Here is a 14,986-nt window from a genome sequence, read left to right as displayed (position 1 = left end):
CAGGTAAATCAATAGGGCTTTTCGCACGGATAAGTACCCAGTGAACGGTTTGTCTGGCTTTATACATTGTTCCGGGTGGGCGTTGTATTGGTTTTTCGGAAGTGTTAGACCTGTAAGAGAAAAATTTAAATGGCTGGGAAAGGCCATGGGATGTAGAAATATTTTTTCACATTTTATTTCCTTGTAAAAACACGGAAATCAATAGGGATTTTCGTACGGATTAGTACCCAGTGAACGGTTCGTTTAGCTTTATATATTGTTCCGGGTGGGCGTTGTATTGGTTTTTCGGAAGTGTTAGACATGTAAGAGAAAAATGTAAATGGTTGGGAAAGGCCATGGGATGTAGAACTATTTTTTTCACATTTTATTTCCTTGTAAAAACATGTAAATCAATAGGGATTTTCGTACGGATAAGTACCCAGTGAACGGTTCGTTTAGCTTTATATATTGTTCCGGGTGGGCGTTGTATTGGTTTTTCGGAAGTGTTAGACCTGTAAGAGAAAAATTTAAATGGTTGGGAAAGGCCATGGGATGTAGAAATATTTTTTTCACATTTTATTTCCTTGTAAAAACAGGTAAATCAATAGGGATTTTCTTACGGATAAGTGCCCAGTGAACGGTTCGTTTAGCTTTATATATTGTACCGGGTGGCCGTTGTATTGGTTTTTCGGAAGTGTTAGACCTGTAAGAGAAAAGTTTAAATGGCTGGGAAAGGCCATGGGATGTAGAACTATTTTTTTCACATTTTATTTCCTTGTAAAAACAGGTAAATCAATAGGGATTTTCGTACGGATAAGTACCCAGTGAACGGTTCGTTTAGCTTTATATATTGTCCCGGGTTGGCGTTGTATTGGTTTTTCGGAAGTGTTAGACCTGTAAGAGAAAAATTTAAATGGTTGGGAAAGGCCATGGGATGTAGAAATATTTTTTTCACATTTTATTTCCTAGTAAAAAGAGGTAAATCAATAGGGATTTTCGTATGGATTAGTACCCAGTGAACGGTTCGTTTAGCTTTATATATTTTTCCAGGTGGGCGTTGTATTGGTTTTTCGTAACTGTTAGACCTGTAAGAGAAAAATTTAAATGGTTGGGTAAGGCCATGGGATGTAGAAATATTTTTTTCACATTTTACTTCCTTGTAAAAACAGGTAAATCAATAGGGATTTTCTTACGGATAAGTGCCCAGTGAACGGTTCGTTTAGCTTTATATATTGTACCGGGTGGCCGTTGTATTGGTTTTTCGGAAGTGTTAGACCTGTAAGAGAAAAGTTTAAATGGCTGGGAAAGGCCATGGAATGTAGAACTATTTTTTTCACATTTTATTTCCTTGTAAAAACAGGTAAATCAATAGGGATTTTCGTACGGATAAGTACCCAGTGAACGGTTCGTTTAGCTTTATATATTGTCCCGGGTGGGCGTTGTATTGGTTTTTCGGAAGTGTTAGACCTGTAAGAGAAAAATTTAAATGGTTGGGAAAGGCCATGGGATGTAGAAATATTTTTTTCACATTTTATTTCCTAGTAAAAAGAGGTAAATCAATAGGGATTTTCGTATGGATTAGTACCCAGTGAACGGTTCCTTTAGCTTTATATATTTTTCCAGGTGGGCGTTGTATTGGTTTTTCGTAACTGTTAGACCTGTAAGAGAAAAATTTAAATGGTTGGGTAAGGCCATGGGATGTAGAAATATTTTTTTCACATTTTACTTCCTTGTAAAAACAGGTAAATCAATAGGGATTTTCTTACGGATAAGTGCCCAGTGAACGGTTCGTTTAGCTTTATATATTGTACCGGGTGGCCGTTGTATTGGTTTTTCGGAAGTGTTAGACCTGTAAGAGAAAAGTTTAAATGGCTGGGAAAGGCCATGGGATGTAGAACTATTTTTTTCACATTTTATTTCCTTGTAAAAACAGGTAAATCAATAGGGATTTTCGTACGGATAAGTACCCAGTGAACGGTTCGTTTAGCTTTATATATTGTCCCGGGTGGGCGTTGTATTGGTTTTTCAGAAGTGTTAGACCTGTAAGAGAAAAATTTAAATGGTTGGGTAAGGCCATGGGATGTAGAAATATTTTTTTCACATTTTATTTCCTAGTAAAAAGAGGTAAATCAATAGGGATTTTCGTATGGATTAGTACCCAGTGAACAGTTCGTTTAGCTTTATATATTTTTCCAGGTGGGCGTTGTATTGGTTTTTCGTAACTGTTAGACCTGTAAGAGAAAAATTTAAATGGTTGGGTAAGGCCATGGGATGTAGAAATATTTTTTTCACATTTTAATTCCTTGTAAAAACAGGTAAATCAATAGGGCTTTTCGCATGGATAAGTACCCAGTGAACGGTTCGTTTAGATTTATACATTGTTCCGGGTGGCCGTTGTATTGGTTTTTCGCAACTGTTAGACCTGTAAGAGAAAAATTTAAATGGTTGGGAAAGGCCATGGGATGTAGAAATATTTTTTTCACATTTTACTTCCTTGTAAAAACAGGTAAATCAATAGGGCTTTTCGCACGGATAAGTACCCAGTGAACGGTTCGTTTAGCTTTATACATTGTTCCGGGTGGCCGTTGTATTGGTTTTTCGCAACTGTTAGACCTGTAAGAGAAAAATTTAAATGGCTGGGAAAGGCCATGGGATGTAGAAATATTTTTTTAACATTTTATTTCCTTGTAAAACAGGTAAATCAATAGGGATTTTTGTACGGATAAGTACCCAGTGAACAGTTCGTTTAGCTTTATATATTTTTCCGGGTGGGCGTTGTATTGGTTTTTCGGAAGTGTTAGACCTGTAAAAGAAAAATTTAAATGGTTGGGAAAGGCCATGGGATGTAGAAATATTTTTTTCATATTTTATTTCCTTGTAAAAACAGGTAAATCAATAGGGCTTTTCGTACGTATAAGTACCCAGTGAACGGTTCGTTTAGCTTTATACATTGTACGGGGTGGCCGTTGTATTGGTTTTTCGGAAGTGTTAGACCTGTAAGAGAAACATTTAAATGGTTGGGAAAGGCCATGGAATGTAGAAATATTTTTTTCACATTTTATTTCCTTGTAAAAACAGGTAAATCAATAGGGATGTTCGTATGGATAAGTGCCCAGTGAACGGTTCGTTTAGCTTTATATATTGTTCCGGGTGGGCGTTGTATTGGTTTTTCGGAAGTGTTAGACCTGTAAGAGAAACATTTAAATGGTTGGGAAAGGCCATGGGATGTAGAAATATTTTTTTCACATTTTACTTCCTTGTAAAAACAGGTAAATCAATAGGGCTTTTCGCACGGATAAGTACCCAGTGAACGGTTCGTCTGGCTTTATACATTGTTCCGGGTGGGCGTTGTATTGGTTTTTCGGAAGTGTTAGACCTGTAAGAGAAAAATTTAAATGGCTGGGAAAGGCCATGGGATGTAGAAATATTTTTTCACATTTTATTTCCTTGTAAAAACACGGAAATCAATAGGGATTTTCGTACGGATTAGTACCCAGTGAACGGTTCGTTTAGCTTTATATATTGTACCGGGTGGCCGTTGTATTGGTTTTTCGGTAGTGTTAGACCTGTAAGATAAAAATTTAAATGGTTGGGAAAGGCCATGGGATGTCGAAATATTTTTTTCACATTTTATCTCCTTGTAAAAACAGGAAAATCAATAGGGATTTTCGTACGGATAAGTGTCCAGTGAACGGTTCGTTTAGCTTTATATATTGTACCGAGTGGCCGTTGTATTAGTTTTTCGGAAGTGTTAGACCTGTAAGAGAAAAGTTTAAATGGTTGGGAAAGGCCATGGGATGTAGAAATATTTTTTTCACATTTTATTTCCTTGTAAAAACAGGTAAATCAATAGGGATTTTCGTACGTATAAGTACCCAGTGAACGGTTCGTTTAGCTTTATATATTGTTCCGGGTGGGCGTTGTATTGGTTTTTCGGAAGTGTTAGACATGTAAGAGAAAAATGTAAATGGTTGGGAAAGGCCATGGGATGTAGAACTATTTTTTTCACATTTTATTTCCTTGTAAAAACATGTAAATCAATAGGGATTTTCGTACGGATAAGTGCCCAGTGAACGGTTCGTTTAGCTTTATATATTGTACCGGGTGGCCGTTGTATTGGTTTTTCGGAAGTGTTAGACCTGTAAGAGAAAAGTTTAAATGGCTGGGAAAGGCCATGGGATGTAGAACTATTTTTTTCACATTTTATTTCCTTGTAAAAACAGGTAAATCAATAGGGATTTTCGTACGGATAAGTACCCAGTGAACGGTTCGTTTAGCTTTATATATTGTCCCGGGTTGGCGTTGTATTGGTTTTTCGGAAGTGTTAGACCTGTAAGAGAAAAATTTAAATGGTTGGGAAAGGCCATGGGATGTAGAAATATTTTTTTCACATTTTATTTCCTAGTAAAAAGAGGTAAATCAATAGGGATTTTCGTATGGATTAGTACCCAGTGAACGGTACTTTAGCTTTATATATTTTTCCAGGTGGGCGTTGTATTGGTTTTTCGTAACTGTTAGACCTGTAAGAGAAAAATTTAAATGGTTGGGTAAGGCCATGGGATGTAGAAATATTTTTTTCACATTTTACTTCCTTGTAAAAACAGGTAAATCAATAGGGATTTTCTTACGGATAAGTGCCCAGTGAACGGTTCGTTTAGCTTTATATATTGTACCGGGTGGCCGTTGTATTGGTTTTTCGGAAGTGTTAGACCTGTAAGAGAAAAGTTTAAATGGCTGGGAAAGGCCATGGGATGTAGAAATATTTTTTTCACATTTTATTTCCTAGTAAAAAGAGGTAAATCAATAGGGATTTTCGTATGGATTAGTACCCAGTGAACGGTTCCTTTAGCTTTATATATTTTTCCAGGTGGGCGTTGTATTGGTTTTTCGTAACTGTTAGACCTGTAAGAGAAAAATTTAAATGGTTGGGTAAGGCCATGGGATGTAGAAATATTTTTTTCACATTTTACTTCCTTGTAAAAACAGGTAAATCAATAGGGATTTTCTTACGGATAAGTGCCCAGTGAACGGTTCGTTTAGCTTTATATATTGTACCGAGTGGCCGTTGTATTGGTTTTTCGGAAGTGTTAGACCTGTAAGAGAAAAGTTTAAATGGCTGGGAAAGGCCATGGGATGTAGAACTATTTTTTTCACATTTTATTTCCTTGTAAAAACAGGTAAATCAATAGGGATTTTCGTACGGATAAGTACCCAGTGAACGGTTCGTTTAGCTTTATATATTGTCCCGGGTGGGCGTTGTATTGGTTTTTCGGAAGTGTTAGACCTGTAAGAGAAAAATTTAAATGGTTGGGTAAGGCCATGGGATGTAGAAATATTTTTTTCACATTTTATTTCCTAGTAAAAAGAGGTAAATCAATAGGGATTTTCGTATGGATTAGTACCCAGTGAACAGTTCGTTTAGCTTTATATATTTTTCCAGGTGGGCGTTGTATTGGTTTTTCGTAACTGTTAGACCTGTAAGAGAAAAATTTAAATGGTTGGGTAAGGCCATGGGATGTAGAAATATTTTTTTCACATTTTACTTCCTTGTAAAAACAGGTAAATTAATAGGGCTTTTCGCATGGATAAGTACCCAGTGAACGGTTCGTTTAGATTTATACATTGTTCCGGGTGGCCGTTGTATTGGTTTTTCGCAACTGTTAGACCTGTAAGAGAAAAATTTAAATGGTTGGGAAAGGCCATGGGATGTAGAAATATTTTTTTCACATTTTACTTCCTTGTAAAAACAGGTAAATCAATAGGGCTTTTCGCACGGATAAGTACCCAGTGAACGGTTCGTTTAGCTTTATGCATTGTTCCGGGTGGGCGTTGTATTGGTTTTTCGGAAGTGTTAGACCTGTAAGAGAAAAATTTAAATGGCTGGGAAAGGCCATGGGATGTAGAAATATTTTTTTCACATTTTATTTCCTTGTAAAAACAGGTAAATCAATAGGGATTTTCGTACGGATAAGTACCCAGTGAACAGTTCGTTTAGCTTTATATATTTTTCCGGGTGGGCGTTGTATTGGTTTTTCGGAAGTGTTAGACCTGTAAAAGAAAAATTTAAATGGTTGGGAAAGGCCATGGGATGTAGAAATATTTTTTTCATATTTTATTTCCTTGTAAAAACAGGTAAATCAATAGGGCTTTTCGTACGTATAAGTACCCAGTGAACGGTTCGTTTAGCTTTATACATTGTACGGGGTGGCCGTTGTATTGGTTTTTCGGAAGTGTTAGACCTGTAAGAGAAACATTTAAATGGTTGGGAAAGGCCATGGAATGTAGAAATATTTTTTTCACATTTTATTTCCTTGTAAAAACAGGTAAATCAATAGGGATGTTCGTATGGATAAGTGCCCAGTGAACGGTTCGTTTAGCTTTATATATTGTTCCGGGTGGGCGTTGTATTGGTTTTTCGGAAGTGTTAGACCAGTAAGAGAAACATTTAAATGGTTAGGAAAGGCCATGGGATGTAGAAATATTTTTTTCACATTTTACTTCCTTGTAAAAACAGGTAAATCAATAGGGCTTTTCGCACGGATAAGTACCCAGTGACGGTTCGTCTGGCTTTATACATTGTTCCGGGTGGGCGTTGTATTGGTTTTTCGGAAGTGTTAGACCTGTAAGAGAAAAATTTAAATGGTTGGGAAAGGCCATGGGATGTCGAAATATTTTTTTCACATTTTATCTCCTTGTAAAAACAGGAAAATCAATAGGGATTTTCGTACGGATAAGTGTCCAGTGAACGGTTCGTTTAGCTTTATATATTGTACCGAGTGGCCGTTGTATTAGTTTTTCGGAAGTGTTAGACCTGTAAGAGAAAAGTTTAAATGGTTGGGAAAGGCCATGGGATGTAGAAATATTTTTTTCACATTTTATTTCCTTGTAAAAACAGGTAAATCAATAGGGATTTTCGTACGTATAAGTACCCAGTGAACGGTTCGTTTAGCTTTATATATTGTTCCGGGTGGGCGTTGTATTGGTTTTTCGGAAGTGTTAGACATGTAAGAGAAAAATTTAAATGGTTGGGAAAGGCCATGGGATGTAGAACTATTTTTTTCACATTTTATTTCCTTGTAAAAACATGTAAATCAATAGGGATTTTCGTACGGATAAGTACCCAGTGAACGGTTCGTTTAGCTTTATATATTGTTCCGGGTGGGCGTTGTATTGGTTTTTCGGAAGTGTTAGACCTGTAAGAGAAAAATTTAAATGGTTGGGAAAGGCCATGGGATGTAGAAATATTTTTTTCACATTTTATTTCCTTGTAAAAACAGGTAAATCAATAGGGATTTTCTTACGGATAAGTGCCCAGTGAACGGTTCGTTTAGCTTTATATATTGTACCGGGTGGCCGTTGTATTGGTTTTTCGGATGTGTTAGACCTGTAAGAGAAAAGTTTAAATGGCTGGGAAAGGCCATGGGATGTAGAAATATTTTTTTCACATTTTACTTCCTTGTAAAAACAGGTAAATCAATAGGGCTTTTCGCACGGATAAGTACCCAGTGAACGGTTCGTTTAGCTTTATACATTGTTCCGGGTGGCCGTTGTATTGGTTTTTCGGAAGTGTTAGACCTGTAAGAGAAAAATTTAAATGGCTCGGAAAGGCCATGGGATGTAGAAATATTTTTTTCACATTTTATTTCCTTGTAAAAACAGGTAAATCAATAGGGATTTTCGTACGGATAAGTACCCAGTGAACGGTTCGTTTAGCTTTATGTATTGTTCCGGGTGGGCGTTGTATTGGTTTTTCGGAAGTGTTAGACCTGTAAGAGAAAAATTTAAATGGTTGGGAAAGGCCATGGGATGTAGAAATATTTTTTTCACATTTTATTTCCTTGTAAAAACAGGTAAATCAATAGGGATTTTCGTATGGATTAGTACCCAGTGAACGGTTCGTTTAGCTTTATATATTTTTCCGGGTGGGCGTTATATTGGTTTTTCGCAACTGTTAGACCTGTAAGAGAAAAATTTAAATGGTTGGGAAAGGCCATGGGATGTAGAAATATTTTTTTCACATTTTACTTCCTTGTAAAAACAGGTAAATCAATAGGGCTTTTCGCACGGATAAGTACCCAGTGAACGGTTCGTTTAGCTTTATACATTGTTCCGGGAGGGCGTTGTATTGGTTTTTCAGAAATGTTAGACTTGTAAGAGAAAAATTTAAATGCCTGGGAAAGGCCATGGGATGTAGAAATATTTTTTTCACTTTTTATTTCCTTGTAAAAACAGGTAAATCAATAGGGATTTTCGTACGGATAAGTACCCAGTGAACGGTTCGTTTAGCTTTATATATTTTTCCGGGTGGGCGTTGTATTGGTTTTTCGGAAGTGTTAGACCTGTAAGAGAAAAATTTAAATGGTTGGGAATGGCCATGGGATGTAGAAATATTTTTTTCACATTTTATTTCCTTGTAAAAACAGGTAAATCAATAGGGATGTTCGTACGGATAAGTGCCCAGTGAACGGTTCGTTTAGCTTTATATATTGTTCCGGGTGGGCGTTGTATTGGTTTTTCGGAAGTGTTAGACCTGTAAGAGAAAAATTTAAATGGTTGGGAAAGGCCATGGGATGTAGAAATATTTTTTTCACATTTTACTTCCTCGTAAAAACAGGTAAATCAATAGGGCTTTTCGCACGGATAAGTACCCAGTGAACGTTTCGTTTAGCTTTATACATTGTTCCGGGTGGGTGTTGTATTGGTTTTTCGGAAGTGTTAGACCTGTAAGAGAAAAATTTAAATGGCTGGGAAAGGCCATGGGATGTAGAAATATTTTTTTCACATTTTATTTCCTTGTAAAAACAGGTAAATCAATAGGGAATTTCGTACGGATAAGTACCCATTGAACGGTTCGTTTAGCTTTATATATTGTACCGGGTGGCCGTTGTATTGGTTTTTCGGTAGTGTTAGACCTGTAAGAGAAAAATTTAAATGGCTGGGAAAGGCCGTGGGATGTAGAAATATTTTTTTCACATTTTATTTCCTTGTAAAAACAGGAAAATCAATACGGATTTTCGTACGGATAATTACCCAGTGAACGGTTCGTATAGCTTTATATATTGTTCCGGGTGGGCGTTGTATTGGTTTTTCGGAAGTGTTAGACCTGTAAGAGAAAAATTTAAATGGCTGGGAAAGGCCATGGGATGTAGAAATATTTTTTTCACATTTTATTTCCTTGTAAAAACAGGAAAATCAATAGGGATTTTCGTATGGATAAGTACCCAGTGAACGGTTCGTTTAGCTTTATATATTGTTCCGGGTGGGAGTTGTATTGGTTTTTCGGTAGTGTTAAACCTGTAAGATAAAAATTTAAATGGTTGGGAAAGGCCATGGGATGTAGAAATATTTTTTTCACATTTTATTTCCTTGTAAAAACAGGTAAATCAATAGGGAATTTCGTATGGATTAGTACCCAGTGAACGGTTCGTTTAGCTTTATATATTTTTCCGGGTGGGCCTTGTATTGGTTTTTCGGAAGTGTTAGACCTGTAAGAGAAAAATTTAAATCGTTGGGAAAGGCCATGGGATGTAGAAACAATTTTTTCACATTTTACTTCCATGTAAAAACAGGTAAATCAATAGGGCTTTTCGCACAGATATGTACCCAGTGAACGGTTCGTCTGGCTTTATACATTGTTCCGGGTGGGCGTTATATTGGTTTTTCGGAAGTGTTAGACCTGTAAGAGAAAAATTTAAATGGCTGGGAAAGGCCATGGGATGTAGAAATATTTTTCCACATTTTATTTCCTTGTAAAAACAGGAAAATCAATAGGGATTTTCGTACGGATAAGTGTCCAGTGAACGGTTCGTTTAGCTTTATATATTGTACCGAGTGGCCGTTGTATTAGTTTTTCGGAATTGTTATACCTGTAAGAGAAAAGTTTAAATGGTTGGGAAAGGCCATGGGATGTAGAAATATTTTTTTCACTTTTTATTTCCTTGTAAAAACAGGTAAATCAATTGGGATTTTCGTACGGATAAGTACCCAGTGAACGGTTCGTTTAGCTTTATATATTTTTCCGGGTGGGCGTTGTATTGGTTTTTCGGAAGTGTTAGACCTGTAAGAGAAAAATTTAAATGGTTGGGAAAGGCCATGGGATGTAGAAATATTTTTTTCACATTTTATTTCCTTGTAAAAATAGGTGAATCAATAGGGATTTTCGTACGTATAAGTACCCAGTGAACGGTTCGTTTAGCTTTATACATTGTACCGGGTGGCCGTTGTATTGGTTTTTCGGAAGTGTTAGCCCTGTAAGAGAAAAGTTTAAATGGTTGGGAAAGGCCATGGGATGTAGAAATATTTTTTTCACATTTTATTTCCTTGTAAAAACAGGTAAATCAATAGGGATGTTCGTACGGATAAGTGCCCAGTGAACGGTTCGTTTAGCTTTATATATTGTTCCGGGTGGGCGTTGTATTGGTTTTTCGGAAGTGTTAGACCTGTAAGAGAAAAATTTAAATGGTTGGGAAAGGCCATGGGATGTAGAAATATTTTTTTCACATTTTACTTCCTCGTAAAAACAGGTAAATCAATAGGGCTTTTCGCACGGATAAGTACCCAGTGAACGTTTCGTTTAGCTTTATACATTGTTCCGGGTGGGTGTTGTATTGGTTTTTCGGAAGTGTTAGACCTGTAAGAGAATAATTTAAATGGCTGGGAAAGGCCATGGGATGTAGAAATATTTTTTCACATTTTATTTCCTTGTAAAAACAGGTAAATCAATAGGGAATTTCGTACGGATAAGTACCCATTGAACGGTTCGTTTAGCTTTATATATTGTACCGGGTGGCCGTTGTATTGGTTTTTCGGTAGTGTTAGACCTGTAAGAGAAAAATTTAAATGGCTGGGAAAGGCCGTGGGATGTAGAAATATTTTTTCACATTTTATTTCCTTGTAAAAACAGGAAAATCAATACGGATTTTCGTACGGATAATTACCCAGTGAACGGTTCGTATAGCTTTATATATTGTTCCGGGTGGGCGTTGTATTGGTTTTTCGGAAGTGTTAGACCTGTAAGAGAAAAATTTAAATGGTTGGGAAAGGCCATGGGATGTAGAAATATTTTTTTCACATTTTATTTCCTTGTAAAAACAGGTAAATCAATAGGGCTTTTCGCACGGATAAGTACCCAGTGAACGTTTCGTTTAGCTTTATACATTGTTCCGGGTGGGTGTTGTATTGGTTTTTCGGAAGTGTTAGACCTGTAAGAGAAAAATTTAAATGGCTGGGAAAGGCCATGGGATGTAGAAATATTTTTTTCACATTTTATTTCCTTGTAAAAACAGGTAAATCAATAGGGAATTTCGTACGGATAAGTACCCATTGAACGGTTCGTTTAGCTTTATATATTGTACCGGGTGGCCGTTGTATTGGTTTTTCGGTAGTGTTAGACCTGTAAGAGAAAAATTTAAATGGCTGGGAAAGGCCGTGGGATGTAGAAATATTTTTTTCACATTTTATTTCCTTGTAAAAACAGGAAAATCAATACGGATTTTCGTACGGATAATTACCCAGTGAACGGTTCGTATAGCTTTATATATTGTTCCGGGTGGGCGTTGTATTGGTTTTTCGGAAGTGTTAGACCTGTAAGAGAAAAATTTAAATGGCTGGGAAAGGCCATGGGATGTAGAAATATTTTTTTCACATTTTATTTCCTTGTAAAAACAGGAAAATCAATAGGGATTTTCGTATGGATAAGTACCCAGTGAACGGTTCGTTTAGCTTTATATATTGTTCCGGGTGGGAGTTGTATTGGATTTTCGGTAGTGTTAAACCTGTAAGATAAAAATTTAAATGGTTGGGAAAGGCCATGGGATGTAGAAATATTTTTTTCACATTTTATTTCCTTGTAAAAACAGGTAAATCAATAGGGATTTTCGTATGGATTAGTACCCAGTGAACGGTTCGTTTAGCTTTATATATTTTTCCGGGTGGGCCTTGTATTGGTTTTTCGGAAGTGTTAGACCTGTAAGAGAAAAATTTAAATCGTTGGGAAAGGCCATGGGATGTAGAAACAATTTTTTCACATTTTACTTCCATGTAAAAACAGGTAAATCAATAGGGCTTTTCGCACAGATATGTACCCAGTGAACGGTTCGTCTGGCTTTATACATTGTTCCGGGTGGGCGTTATATTGGTTTTTCGGAAGTGTTAGACCTGTAAGAGAAAAATTTAAATGGCTGGGAAAGGCCATGGGATGTAGAAATATTTTTCCACATTTTATTTCCTTGTAAAAACAGGAAAATCAATAGGGATTTTCGTACGGATAAGTGTCCAGTGAACGGTTCGTTTAGCTTTATATATTGTACCGAGTGGCCGTTGTATTAGTTTTTCGGAAGTGTTAGACCTGTAAGAGAAAAGTTTAAATGGTTGGGAAAGGCCATGGGATGTAGAAATATTTTTTTCACTTTTTATTTCCTTGTAAAAACAGGTAAATCAATAGGGATTTTCGTACGGATAAGTACCCAGTGAACGGTTCGTTTAGCTTTATATATTTTTCCGGGTGGGCGTTGTATTGGTTTTTCGGAAGTGTTAGACCTGTAAGAGAAAAATTTAAATGGTTGGGAAAGGCCATGGGATGTAGAAATATTTTTTTCACATTTTATTTCCTTGTAAAAATAGGTGAATCAATAGGGATTTTCGTACGTATAAGTACCCAGTGAACGGTTCGTTTAGCTTTATACATTGTACCGGGTGGCCGTTGTATTGGTTTTTCGGAAGTGTTAGCCCTGTAAGAGAAAAGTTTAAATGGTTGGGAAAGGCCATGGGATGTAGAAATATTTTTTTCACATTTTATTTCCTTGTAAAAACAGGTAAATCAATAGGGATGTTCGTACGGATAAGTGCCCAGTGAACGGTTCGTTTAGCTTTATATATTGTTCCGGGTGGGCGTTGTATTGGTTTTTCGGAAGTGTTAGACCTGTAAGAGAAAAATTTAAATGGTTGGGAAAGGCCATGGGATGTAGAAATATTTTTTTCACATTTTACTTCCTCGTAAAAACAGGTAAATCAATAGGGCTTTTCGCACGGATAAGTACCCAGTGAACGTTTCGTTTAGCTTTATACATTGTTCCGGGTGGGTGTTGTATTGGTTTTTCGGAAGTGTTAGACCTGTAAGAGAATAATTTAAATGGCTGGGAAAGGCCATGGGATGTAGAAATATTTTTTTCACATTTTATTTCCTTGTAAAAACAGGTAAATCAATAGGGAATTTCGTACGGATAAGTACCCATTGAACGGTTCGTTTAGCTTTATATATTGTACCGGGTGGCCGTTGTATTGGTTTTTCGGTAGTGTTAGACCTGTAAGAGAAAAATTTAAATGGCTGGGAAAGGCCGTGGGATGTAGAAATATTTTTTTCACATTTTATTTCCTTGTAAAAACAGGAAAATCAATACGGATTTTCGTACGGATAATTACCCAGTGAACGGTTCGTATAGCTTTATATATTGTTCCGGGTGGGCGTTGTATTGGTTTTTCGGAAGTGTTAGACCTGTAAGAGAAAAATTTAAATGGTTGGGAAAGGCCATGGGATGTAGAAATATTTTTTTCACATTTTATTTCCTTGTAAAAACAGGTAAATCAATAGGGATTTTCGTATGGATTAGTACCCAGTGAACGGTTCGTTTAGCTTTATATATTATTCCAGGTGGGCCTTGTATTGGTTTTTCGCAACAGTTAGACCTGTAAGAGAAAAATTTAAATGGTTGGGAAAGGCAATGGGATGTAGAAATATTTTTTTCACATTTTACTTCCTTGTAAAAACAGGTAAATCAATAGGGCTTTTCGCACGGATAAGTACCCAGTGAACGGTTCGTTTAGCTTTATACATTGTTCCGGGTGGGCGTTGTATTGGTTTTTCGGAAGTGTTAGACCTGTAAGAGAAAAATTTAAATGGCTGGGAAAGGCCATGGGATGTAGAAATATTTTTTTCACATTTTATTTCCTTGTAAAAACAGGTAAATCAATAGGGATTTTCGTATGGATAAGTACCCAGTGAACGGTTCGTTTAGCTTTATATATTGTTCCGGGTGGGAGTTGTATTGGTTTTTCGGTAGTGTTAAACCTGTAAGATAAAAATTTAAATGGTTGGGAAAGGCCATGGGATGTAGAAATATTTTTTTCACATTTTATTTCCTTGTAAAAACAGGTAAATCAATAGGGATTTTCGTATGGATTAGTACCCAGTGAACGGTTCGTTTAGCTTTATATATTTTTCCGGGTGGGCCTTGTATTGGTTTTTCGGAAGTGTTAGACCTGTAAGAGAAAAATTTAAATCGTTGGGAAAGGCCATGGGATGTAGAAACAATTTTTTCACATTTTACTTCCATGTAAAAACAGGTAAATCAATAGGGCTTTTCGCACAGATATGTACCCAGTGAACGGTTCGTCTGGCTTTATACATTGTTCCGGGTGGGCGTTATATTGGTTTTTCGGAAGTGTTAGACCTGTAAGAGAAAAATTTAAATGGCTGGGAAAGGCCATGGGATGTAGAAATATTTTTCCACATTTTATTTCCTTGTAAAAACAGGAAAATCAATAGGGATTTTCGTACGGATAAGTGTCCAGTGAACGGTTCGTTTAGCTTTATATATTGTACCGAGTGGCCGTTGTATTAGTTTTTCGGAAGTGTTAGACCTGTAAGAGAAAAGTTTAAATGGTTGGGAAAGGCCATGGGATGTAGAAATATTTTTTTCACATTTTATTTCCTTGTAAAAACAGGTAAATCAATAGGGATTTTCGTACGTATAAGTACCCAGTGAACGGTTCGTTTAGCTTTATATATTGTTCCGGGTAGGCGTTGTATTGGTTTTTCGGAAGTGTTCGACATGTAAGAGAAAAATTTAAAAGGTTGGGAAAGGCCATGGGATGTAGAACCATTTTTTTTCACATTTTATTTCCTTGTAAAAACATGTAAATCAATAGGGATTTTCGTACGTATAAGTACCCAGTGAACGGTTCGTTTAGCTTTATATATTGTTCCGGGTGGGCGTTGTATTGGTTTTTC

This window comes from Paroedura picta, chromosome 5 (assembly GCF_049243985.1).
Source record: "Paroedura picta isolate Pp20150507F chromosome 5, Ppicta_v3.0, whole genome shotgun sequence".
Taxonomy (NCBI): Eukaryota; Metazoa; Chordata; class Lepidosauria; order Squamata; family Gekkonidae; genus Paroedura; species Paroedura picta.
Note: the sequence above shows the minus strand (reverse complement) of the source record.